Genomic DNA, 10,938 nt, shown 5'->3' with positions numbered 1-10,938 from the left:
ATGCTAGGGATCAAATTTTTGATACTAGAGCCTTGAGCATGCTAGGCAAGTGCTCTACCACTAAACTACATCCCCAGCCCCACAAAAGGATTATTTCTCCCACACCATTTACAAAGTAAATTCCAAAGAAAATAAAGAACTGATTTAAAATGTTAGAAGAAAATGGAAGCTAAAATTAAGTAATTTCAGATTAGAAAAGGCTGTTTAAAAATAAGACAGTAACCATAAAAGCCATAAAGGAAAATGTTGACAAAAATACTACATCTAAATTTAAAACTGCTGTGACATAAAAGATCATAAATGATATTGAAAGATGAGCAACTAAAGAATAACAACTATAAATATCCAGGATTAAGAATTGCAACACACCAATAAGAAAAAGATTTTTAAAACGTAGTAGAAAAATGGGCAAAGTATATGAACAGGCAATTTACAGAAACAGAAATACAAAATGTCCTATGAACTTAGGAAAATATATTCACTGTGAGAGAAATGCAATCACAATTAGAGAAATGCAAATTAAAAGAAACATAAGATTTATTCTTGCTTGGTCCATTAGCTTAGAAAAAATTCAAAACATCAACAGGATCCAATGAGGGAGAGAGTATCTGTAGGCTGGTTATTTTCTCCTTTCTTGGAAACAACATAAATTTGTTTGGTCTTCTTGGAAGGTGTTTCAGCCATTTCTATTAAAATTAATGATGCCTTTCCTCATCCTAGCAACTCATTTCTACATATCCATTATTCTAACGAAATAGCTACGTCTGCCCACAGAACCACATACTAGGGAGTTCACTAAGCATTATTTATAACAATGAAAAATTAGAAGCAACCCATCAATCCACTGGTCAGAATGGCTAAATGAACAATGGTACTTCCCTGCTACAAAATATTTAATGTGTAGTAGTTCAACATAATGGGGTAGATCTACATGTTTTTTTTTTATTTTTTATTTTTCGGTGGACACAACATCTTTTATTTTATTTGTATGTGGTGCTGAGGATCGAACCCAGTGCCCTGCGCATGCCAGGCGAGCACGCTACCGCTTGAGCCACATCCCCAGCCCCTACATGGTTTTTTTCCCCAATATTGGGGATTGAACCCAGGGTGCTCTGCCACTGAGCTATGTCCCCAGTCCTTTTATTTTATTTTTTTATTTTGAGACAGGATCTCACTAAGTGCCCAAGCTGGTCTTGAACTTGTGATCCTCTGCCCCAGCCTCCTGAGTTACAGGAGGTGACTGCCACCTAACCCAACTCATCTGTATTTCTTATAGCAAGAACACATACACAGCTTGCTTTTTAATTTTAAGATAAACTTTAATAAATGTGTATATTGAATGAATTAATAAAGGGTTCAGCAGTGAAACCTGACATAGACAAACTCAAGACACTAAGTTTTACCCATTGCATGAAGAAAAGGGGCCCTTCTGGACCGCACTTCTATTTTAGCAAAAGTCACAAGGACTTGCCTAGTATTTCAGCCCTAATTTTAAATTGGTGGGGCTAGAGTCCCTCATTTTACAGAGATAAGGAAAGATGGTCTGAGGCCCAAGTCATAGCTATAGAAAGATCACAAAAGGTTAACAGAAAGCAGAGGGTGGCAAGTTGATCATACTCTCATTTGACTTATAATTTGTCATTTCAGGGACAAGTCTAGGTCCAGGACCTCCTGGATGTATCCACAGTCTCTGTACTCACCCCCAAAAATTCATAACAAATATTGAGTGACTACAGGCCCCAGTAATCTTACACTAGACAATCATTTGCATTTGATAAATCCTGCTTTTATGTCTCCTCATTTGTGCCTCATAACCTATGACATGTAGCTTCTGCTACCATACCCATGTCCCAGATGAAGAAACTGAGGCTCAGAGAGGTTAAAGAGTTGGCCAAATTCACTTGCTAACGAGAGGCAGAGTGAAATTGAACCTCAGTCCTTTTGATCCTCCAGCCCTAACTCTTCCCACTGCAGCTAAATCCCTCTGGGGTTCCTGTTTCTTGCCTCAGTTTTTCTGGGCATGAGCCTTACCCTGACCTGAAATTTGCTTTGGAAAGAATCCAATGAGGCTATTTCCAGGAAGAGGACTTAATTGAGGCCTTGGGCTGGTACTGAAGACCATGAGAGGCAGAGCAGAGCAGATGCTAGAAACACACTAGCATCACGTGCACCAGGACTCCAGTTCCAATTTCTAGCCCAGTGATGTTGGGCAAGTTACATAACATCTTTGCCTCTGCTTCTTCATCTGTAACAGAGATAATGAGAGAATCTATCTCAAGGTGAGGAGGTAAACACATATTAAGATGATACATGTATAGTCCTTAGTTGGTGCCTAGCACATTGTTAGCTCTCACTCATCTCCTTGACCTTGTCAGCAGTTGCCAAGATGTGAACTTGGTCTTCTGAGTACCTTGGTTCTCTACTTTATGCCTCTCTGGCTTCCTTCCAAATAAGGAAGCCCTGATTAAGGAAAATCTGGGTCTGAGAAACACACTAGCTCTTGGATCTTATTTGGCTGACTTGCAGTGAACTGTCCCCCAGAGGTCTCCCCCATGCTCCCTCCTGAATCTCTGCTCAGCACTTTGGTCCGTACCACTTGAACCCAGATGCCCCTTCCCCACAACAAGCCCTCTCAGACCAACCACTCAAGAATATTCAGCCCGTTTTCCCCCTCTGGGGCCTTGGATCTCCCCGTTTGCAGCTGGCTGTTAGCTTAGCATCCTCTAACCCAATTGCTCTTCCTCAGCTCCCAGGCTGCTCTGTCACCTTTCTTAGATATAGTTTCCTCCATTGGTAAGCATGCAACAAAGTAGAGGTTCAAGTCATGCTCACCAGGGTAAGAGGCCATGCTGTTATTGATACTCATCATTGCCGTCTTCAGCATCAAGTGACAGCCTCTGCTCGTGGGCCTCCACCTCATAGAGGATGGAGACAGCAGATTCCACAATGTGAGGTGCTGGTGAGGTGGAGGAGCAGCCCTTCAGATCTGGAGCAGAGCAAAGAGGTACACATGGGTTGGTGCTGGGGGCAGGGTCAGCCTCAGGGCAAACCTATGGAGCCATGTGGACAGATGTGACAGCTATACTTGTTCACTCTCCCCCTCCCTAGTAAGTCCTCCTGAACTTGGGACCCCAAGTCTTGTTGTACAGGCTGAAGCCTGGGGGTGTCACCCTACCCTGGTGTGGCACCTGGCTAAGGCATGAGCATGTTGGCGGGTGGAAGTGTGGGAGAGAAGCAGATGATGAAAAGAGCTCATTGACCTTCCCAGGGACCTACAGTGGATGGATTACAAAGTGCTCCCCACCACACCACTGCCCTCGGTCTTCATGATAACCCTGGGAGGGAGTGTGTTCCCCATTTACAGCTACAGATACTCAGAGAAGTAACACAGCCAAAGCCACAGAGCTGTCCACGGCAGAGCACAGACTGGCCTCTGACCCTTCTGTGATTTTCCTTCTAAGACACAGGCAAGCCACGACTCTTTGCACTCATCTTTGAGCTTTCACACCTAAGTTCAATAATCACACTCCTGGATACCATGCTTACACTGCTAGGACAATTGCTTAGTCACATTCATTCTTTTAGAGACTCACATGTTCACACTCTTACTAGTGCACAACACACCCTGGCCCCACCTCATGGGCACATGCTTCCACACAGTCCCAGACTGACACAACCCCATCTCCAGCATAATCACACAGGCCCAGATGTACCCACGTTCACCCACATGAGCCCCTGGTGGCTTCCCTCCTTCTCAGAGGCCACTTGCCCTGCCCCATCACATTGACAGTGGTTGTATGCCTAGAACAGAGGAGGCTAGAAAGCAGATATCAGGGGCTAATAGCCACCTTGCATCCCTCCACCCACCATGTTGTGAGCCCAGCCCCAGAGCAGAGGCTGCCTATATTTGGTTGTAAGCCAGGGTTGAATGAACAAGGGAAGGCAGAGCAGAGATCAGAAGAGAAACTCATCCTCACGGAGATCCTCTTCAAGGCAGCCAGGAAACCAGGGCCCCACATGCCTGCAGCAGGGTCAAAGCTCAGGATGTGAAAGTTTGCTCCCACCAGTGTGGAACAGAAGCTAATGCTCTTGGTCCAATTTAGTTCAGACTGAGTTGGATTCCCCAGGTCTCCAGTGGGATTCTGAAGCTCCAGAGTCCTGAATGGCCAAAAGGTCTCTTTGACTATAAGTATCAGAACTGAAGACAGAGAAGTCCCCACAGAAGCCATGACCCTAAACTTTCAAGAGGCTGGCTAGTTCAGCAAATGCAGAGCAAACTACTCTCTACGGGATCTGGAGCCAGGTGCAAAAGCCTTGGGAAATCAGAATTCATTGGGTTTGAATCCGATTCTACCACTGCCTACCACTTCCTGGTGTTATGGCTTTGCACAACTGTCTTACCCTCCCTGAGTCTCAGCTTTGTCTTCTATAAAGCAGGGCTACTACCTCTGCCTGCCTTGCAGGACTGACAGGAGACCAAACTGCAAAAGCATCCAGCATGACACATGAGGCCTGGTTTTCAGAACTTTGCTAATATCATTATTATTAAAGATGTTCCCAGGTGTGGTCTCTTGCAGAGATGGACCAATGAGCAGAAGAGCTGAGGTGGCCTTTACAGGAAAGAGCAGAATCCCAAGAGTGGGATAAGATCAGGCAAAGACAAAAGCCAGAGAGGGCAGCAGTGAGTGGGGGCGGCTCCTCCCAGCTGGGGACAGACAGTGGAGGGGTGTTGAGCACGGCTTCTGCTGGGTTCCCTGGATCCTGCCACAGCTGCTGGAGATGCTGGGGCTCTTCCCATAGTCTTGAATGCCTGGTGTCCTGTCCTTTGGGGCTCACCCACCAGCAGAGCCTCTCACTCTTGTCACCTACACCCCCAGCAGAACCATTTCCTGCTTCCCCTTGCTCCTGAGGAACTTCCCTCTCTAGGTAACCCAGGGAGCTCAGAGGATCAGGATTTTTCTCCCTTTCGTATAGTCAAACTGGAATTATTTTCTGCTAATAATTGACCTAAAGATGGGAAACCAAGGAACAACAGTACAAGGGAATTACAACTCAAGTCACAGAAATAGGCCAGCAGGGTTGGGTCTAGAATCCCTGACATTTCCTTTCTTTCCTGGATATTGACCACAGGTCTGAGGGGATAAAAACATCTTCCTGGGCAGGCCTGGGTTGAAGAGTCAAAATCTTCATCCTCTGGAAGTAAGACCAGAATTAGCCACTAGTTGGGAAGATGTGGTTTTCCCAAGTCACCCCTACCCCCTCCAGACTTCTGTTAGATGAGACCATGAGGACACTGGGAAATGGAAGGGGAGGTGCTGAGACCAAGACACTGTCCCCTCTGTGGCCTGAGCCTGGCTGAGGAGGCCAATTACCCACGAGCCCCTGCTCCCCAGGGCCCCATCACTAGGAGCAGCTCTCATCACCTCCAAGCCCAAGCGGATCCCCCTTTATCAGGCCCCCTGGCACCAGCCTGTCTGAGCCTCCCCCACCACTGACGCCCAGGACGTTTGTTTTGGTATCTGTGGTGGCTGTGGTCAGAGCATAATTGGGGCTGAAACACCCACTCGGACCCCCGAAGGATAAACAAGTTGGGCTGGGGCAGCCCTGAAACAAATGTGAAGACAGACACGAAGACAGTGGGGCTGGGGAGGCCAGCAAGTTGGGTATGGAAGGGGAGAGGCTGGCAGGGAGGGAGGGGGCCAGGTGGAAGGACAGGCAGGAGACCAGTGGTGTGCCCACTTCCTGGGCAGCTGCTGCAGAAAGTGGCTACTCTGATGCCAACTAGGAACACTTCCACTCACCCAGCCTGGACTGGGCTGCCTTGGGGAAGCTGCAGGACTAGTGAGAACCTTGCCTGGCTTTACAGAAGTCTCCTATGCTGTGGTTCTCAGACCATAGGGAGCTTGGTGTCAGTTTGGTTCCCTGGACCCCATCCCCACAGTCTCTAGCTCAGTGTGTCTGAAACAGGTGCAGGAGTTATACTTGGAGAAACATTGGTTTTCACTGATGGGGTCAACTTGATCTTGCCTTCAAGGAGTCTGAGAGCAGGAGAAAAGGCTCTGCTTGGGCTGGGAAGTCATCAGGACCTACAGGCCCAGCTGGAAGGCAAAGCAGGGGAGCATTCCAGAATCCCAGCCTGGGGAGGAGCTTATAACAAAGAGACCTAGGCAAGAACTGCCAAATATACATGAAGTGCAGATATTTTCCTAGGACTCTGATTGAGGCTGCTGGGGTTAAAGGAAGCCTGGCTGTCCTTCAGAGCCTGGTTCTGCCAGCTCTACCCTTGGGCTCAGGGTTCTTAAAGGGCCAGAGTCCTGTGTCTTTGGGGAAGTTGCCTGTTGCTTGGTGGTAATGCAGAACTCTACACACTTTGCACACCATGGTCCTGTAGTGTTCAGTCCAGCCTCAGTGAATACTGCAAAACCACACTCAAAGTGTATGTGCGGGGACAAAGAGCTTGGAGAGGTTTCAGGCTGGGGACCCACTGGCAAGTCTGGGATTGAAGCTACAAGTCTCCCTAATGTTAGTACCTATTTGTCTCTGGGTAGCTCACCATTCCACAAGTGGGGGTTGGGGAGTAAGGAACAGGCTTGTGGGAGGATTTGGATCCTGGAGTGGACTGGGCCCAAACACTCAATCTTGCAGGTTTGCAGAAAATGACACTGGGCTTTGCTGGGCCCCACTGATCATAGTGCAACAATAGTCCCATCTTGACTGCTTCTCAGGGTGTCTCAGCCGTGAGAGAGGGATTTGGAGGCAATGGATTTGAGCCTGGGAAGAGGAACTCTGACAGGCTGGCTGCACTTCAGTTCAGTTGGGACAGGGCCACAGAAGTCAGGCTGGCTGCAACCTCCCCTCCTGGGTCCTACTGTCCACAAACACTTTCTGGGTTCCCAGTGCTTCTGAGATGATTCCATTTGAGAATGGTACCATGTGGAGTTTGATGTGTGAGATGGTTTTGTCCTCTGATCCCACTGAGGTTAAGGGCTCCCACCTCAGCAAGACCCCATCTCCACCAACTCCTTGTCACCCTCCATTGGTCGAGCTGACCTTTCCAGAGGTATTTCCTCACCTAGTGCTGCCTCCTGCCTTGGCAGCTGCTGTCCTGGGTCTTAGGGCTGCCATCTGGTGGACATTGCCATAACTACTGCTACTACTGTCAGCAGAAACCCTTTTCCAAGGTGTGGTCAGAGAGCAGCCCAGACTCAGGGTAGATGGGAGATGAACAGGGGTAGGGGGGAAGGATCAAGTCCCCAAACTGCAGGGGAATGCGTACATCGTGCTTCAGGGGAACTTCCAGAAGTTGGGCTTGGTTGGTAGGAGAGGCTGTGATAAAGCCTCCCTGCTTCTACTCCCTTAGAGCCTTGGGATGCCCAGGGTCTACCCAGCAGCATGCTCCCCATTCTGTTCTGACTCTCTATCATAGCTGGAGAGGTGAGGGCATAGCCTAGCTTCCTGGAGCTGAGAACTCCTATATGGGTGGGATAGAGATTCATGAATGTGGACTTCCTCTTGCCAGCATCCCCCAATTCCCTTGTCTGTGCACCATGCCTTGGCCAGACCAGCTAACATCCACAGCTGGGTAGACACAGAGGTCTGAAGATGCACCTCAGAGATGGGAGGACAGAAGTGCTCATTACAGGATCCTCCAAGCAGTCTGACAATAGTGAATAATTTATGTACAAGGCAGAGAAGACAATAAATCAGCAGCAATGATTAACATGAGCTATTTTACGTGTGAGAAAGATCTATGGCAGGAGGCTGCCAGGTTGCTGGTGATTAATGCTGCTGTTTGCACTGGCTTCTGGGCCTTAATATTCAATTACGGGCCTGGAGTATGTGGGGGGTCCTGGGGATGGCATGGGGAAGACTGGGAACACAAGGAGGGAATGCTGGATGCCTAGGACCAAGGGTGAGGTGACAACAGGTGGCAGCCTGGCCCTGAGGGTACCTTTACTGATGAGAAATTACATTCATGGGATGGACTAGTGCCTGTTTTTGTAATAGGAATCACTTTGCCCCAGGGTCACTTCTAAATAGTCAAGGGGGTGCCTTGGGAAGGGTACACAGATGGAAGAAGGCATCCTTGGGAAAAATCTGACTCTCTCACCCCCCCACCTGCCTGTCCCAAGAGCCACCATCAGTTTAGGAATGAAGTGACATCAGCCAGCCCACTTGGGGGGAATGGTTAATATTGGAAAAAGTTCTGTGTCAGCAATAGAGCCAGGGAGCCAGGCCCTGTCTCCATGCCCTAGGGAGGGATGGTGGCTGGGGACAGGCTAGGGAAGAAGGCTCCTGGTACTCTCCTCCCAGCTGACCCTGGAAGCCCTGGGAGGCCCCACTCCCTTCATTCCCACACTTGGGCCTCTCTGTCCTCAGCCAGCTCCAGCTGGCCCCCATCAGTGCCGGTGGTTCCAAAGACCAGTGGCGGCTTTAGGTTTAAGTGATTTCCCCCAGCTCAGCCCCTTCCAGCCCTGGCTCCTGTCAGCTCCTTCCTCCTCTTCCTCTTCCTCCTCTTTTGTGACCTCTGGGCAGTGTGGCCCTGCATTCCCTTAGAATTCAAGGGTTGTCATGAGGCACAGGGGTTCTTCTGGGAGTTGGGCTGACAACTGGACTCAGAGACCCTCTGGGCCAGGCTAGACTCTGTGATGTAGGGGAACACCCCCTCCTTCTCCCAGCCAGACTGGGAGCTTGCTCTAAACCATTCTACCCTTGGAAAAAAATGCCTCCGAATTCTAGTGCTGGGGTGGGAGGAGGTGCTGAAAGAAAAGTTGAAGGGAGTGTCATCACCCTGGCCAGAGCCTGGTGGGGCCCAGGAGAAGCCTGGCAGGAGCAGGCCTGAGTTTCTGGCTGGAGGTTTCTGGGTCATCTGCCCCCTAACACCAGTCCTCGTGCACCATGAAGCTGTGTGAGAAGCAATTCTAAGTCCACTGGTGTGTGGCTCTGTGTGAGTGTGTATGAGTATGAATGTGCATGTGTGCCTCTGGCAAGTGTCTGAGCCCCTGCTGTGTCTGTGAGCAATGGCTGGGTGGGTGTGAACTGCTTTTGGGATTGACCACAGCCTCAGGCCCTCCCCGCCCTGATTAACCCAGCCTTTCCAACAGTCTTCCTCAGTCTCTAATCCCCTTTTTGCAAGGTTCATCCTGTGGACTCCTTGGGACTCCATTAATGAGCCCTGGCCACCCCAGGACAAGCCCCAAATTAACCCTGCCACTGACCCCGACATAGACACCTGTAATTAGGCCAGGAGCGGCAGCAGCAGAGAAGCCCCAGGGCTCAATAGGGTACAGGCTAGGCTGAGCTGGAACAGGGGCCTAATGCCCAGGAATGCTCTAAAAGCTGTGTGCCTGGCTCCAGGGCGACCGCCTGGCTCACCTCTAATAGCTCACAAAGCCTCCAGACAGGCTGCCGGGGGGGATTACCTGAGAGGAGCCCTGGAGGTGCTGCAGGGGTTGTTCTGCAGGCCCACCCTGCTGGTTCTGGGTTGGGGAGGTTTTTGGAGGAAGAAAGCTGCCCCTTGGCCAGGGGGCCCAGCAGTCTGGTCCCAAGGTCCTCATTCAGAGCAGAGCCTGTGCCCATGATGGCAGCTGCCCAGGGAAGAGCCAAGCCCAAGCTGGCCTGTGTGTCCAGCCCCCGCAGAGGGCGACCCCTCCCCCTCCCCCAACTTGTTTTGTTTGCTTTGTGCAGCATGTCCCAGTAGCTCCATCCGCATTAACCCCTGACCCTGACTGTAACTCTCCCTCCCCTCTGACAACTGTATTTACCCATTTAAAGTTGGTGGCTTTTTCAGTGAAGGGGGGGGGGGCGTTAATTCTTTCCCCTCCTTCTCCTGCCTCTCCTGGGGGAAGCTATGTTCCCTGTCCAAGTGCTTTGCTTGAGACTCCAGTCCCAGTGACTGCCAGGGAACACTGAAGAACCTTTGTTGTCCAGGAGTGTGCCAAAGCACAATGCACGTGGCTATAGCTAAGCATACAGAAAGCAGTCTCTACACCTACAGGGCTCCACAGACAGACTGGTACAATCTTTTTTTTTTTTCAGGGTTTTTTGGTTGTTTTTTTTCAGGGTTTTTTGGTTGTTTTTTACAGGACTGATGATAGAACATCGGGCTTCATGCAGGTTAGGCAAGCACTTAGCCTCCAGTACAACCATTTTAATGTGTAATCTGGCCATTTCTATCAAAAATTTTTTAATGAACACATTTGACCCAGGAATTGCACATCTAGGAATGTGTCTATATAGATCCTTCATTTGTGCTCAAAGTACAAGGGTATGGGCTGGGGTAGTGGCTCAGCGGTAGAGCGCTTGCCTAGCCTATGCAAGGACCTGGGTTCAATCCTCAGCACCACATAAAAATAAATAAATAAAATAAAGGTATTGACAACTACAACTAAAAAATAAATATTAAAAAAAAAGTACAAGGGTAAAAAAAAATGTACAAGAGTATTTCTTGAAGCATTGTAGAAACTCAAGATTAGAAATAATCTAGGTTTTCAGCTAGGGGTTAAACTCCATAACCAAAAAGTAGCCATACAATGGAACACTACCTAGCCAATCAAAAGAACAATGTGATGCATTCTACTGTCATGTATAACTAATCAAAACAAATAAAAATCTGTATTAAACCATTAATTAGACTGATATAAATTTAGTAATGTGGTTTTCTCCCTACTTCTGTTAAATTAAACAGAAACATCTATCTTTAAAAAAAGAAAGAGAAAAGAAAAAAAAAAAAAACAATGTGCAGCTGGGTGCAGCAGCGTATGCCTGTAATCCCAGTGGCTCAGGAAGCTGAGGTAGGAGGATCACAGGTTCGAGGCCAGCCAGGGCAACTTACCAAGATCCTATCTCAAAATAAAAAATAAAGGCTCGGGGGCATAGCTCAGTGCTAGAGCACCCCTTAGTTCAATCTCTAGTACCAAAAAAAAAAAAAAAAAAAAA

General features: G+C 48.7%; 1 long non-coding RNA gene across 1 annotated transcript; it reads right to left on the bottom strand.

Moving 5' to 3' along the window:
* Positions 1-1,196: 1,196 nt before the first annotated feature.
* On the bottom strand, positions 1,197-9,623 carry LOC125618006. The gene is made up of 3 exons (XR_007349214.1): positions 9,423-9,623; positions 2,833-2,986; positions 1,197-2,245 (listed from the first exon to the last, which is right to left on the bottom strand). It is a non-coding gene; the product is annotated as an uncharacterized LOC125618006 (long non-coding RNA).
* Between the last annotated feature and the right edge of the window lie 1,315 nt (positions 9,624-10,938).

This window comes from Marmota marmota, unplaced genomic scaffold (assembly GCF_001458135.2).
Source record: "Marmota marmota marmota unplaced genomic scaffold, marMar, whole genome shotgun sequence".
NCBI classification, from domain to species: domain Eukaryota; kingdom Metazoa; phylum Chordata; class Mammalia; order Rodentia; family Sciuridae; genus Marmota; species Marmota marmota.
The sequence above is the reverse complement of the archived record's forward strand: the minus strand, read 5'-3'. Positions and strand labels throughout refer to the sequence as shown.